This window comes from Aethalodelphis obliquidens, unplaced genomic scaffold, assembly GCF_003676395.1.
Source record: "Aethalodelphis obliquidens isolate GAN/ISIS:26980383/991018 unplaced genomic scaffold, ASM367639v1 scaffold26, whole genome shotgun sequence".
In the NCBI taxonomy this organism is placed as follows: Eukaryota; Metazoa; Chordata; class Mammalia; order Artiodactyla; family Delphinidae; genus Aethalodelphis; species Aethalodelphis obliquidens.
In genome coordinates this window covers 10,869,650-10,870,401 of record NW_020837970.1, presented here as the reverse complement: position 1 = coordinate 10,870,401, position 752 = coordinate 10,869,650, and the positions used below count along the sequence as shown (strand labels likewise).

The 752-nt window shown below is 40.2% G+C and overlaps 1 pseudogene; it reads left to right on the top strand.

Annotated features, from left to right (window-relative positions):
• The first annotated feature begins 356 nt into the window (after positions 1–356).
• On the top strand, positions 357–456 carry LOC113629377 (uncharacterized; annotated as a pseudogene).
• Positions 457–752: the final 296 nt, after the last annotated feature.

The following is a 752-nucleotide window of genomic DNA, read 5'->3' as shown; positions in this document are numbered from 1 at the left end:
CTGAAGTTCCTGAAGCCTCTGCTTACTGCCCCCACCACTTTATGTTGACTGGTCAACAATTTTTTGGATTCCTTAAGCTAATTCTTCTCCTTTACTTTGCCAGGCAAATTCAGGTGGTAAGTTTCTGTCAGTTGCAACCAGGAGTTCTGGATAACATAAATGCCACATGGCCACAGCTAAACTGGACTGCCTGCTCATTCTGAGCACACTTGTGCTTATGTTGTTCTTTGTGCCTAGAATGTTCCCCATTCCCACGTGTCCAAAACTAACCACTCAGTCTTCAAGGCCCCATTTCTCATGAACTTTCCCTGGTCCAACATGTTGCAATTCAACTATCCCTCTTTTAAGCGCCCCAGTCCTTTAAAAAGGGGAAAAAAGTTCTTTTCGATACAGAGAAGATTAGCATGGCCCCTGTGGAAGGATGACATGGATATTTGTGAAGCGTTCCATATTTTTCCAATCTGTCTCAAGAGAATTATAATGTGTCTATGTCCTTTAGGCCCAGAGCCAATTAAATAAATTCTAACATTCCTTTAAAAAAAAAAAAAGTTCTTTTAAGGAACTTAGAACTTTCTAACTTGCATTACAATTATTTGTATATACACCTCCTCTACTAGTTTCTTGTATATACACCTCCTCTACTAGTTTCTTTCCAGAACAAAGATTTGCCTTGTTCATCTTGTTCCCACTGTGCTACCACAGTATCTGGCACGGATAGCACTACATACATGTTAGTTTCCTTCTTCTTCCCT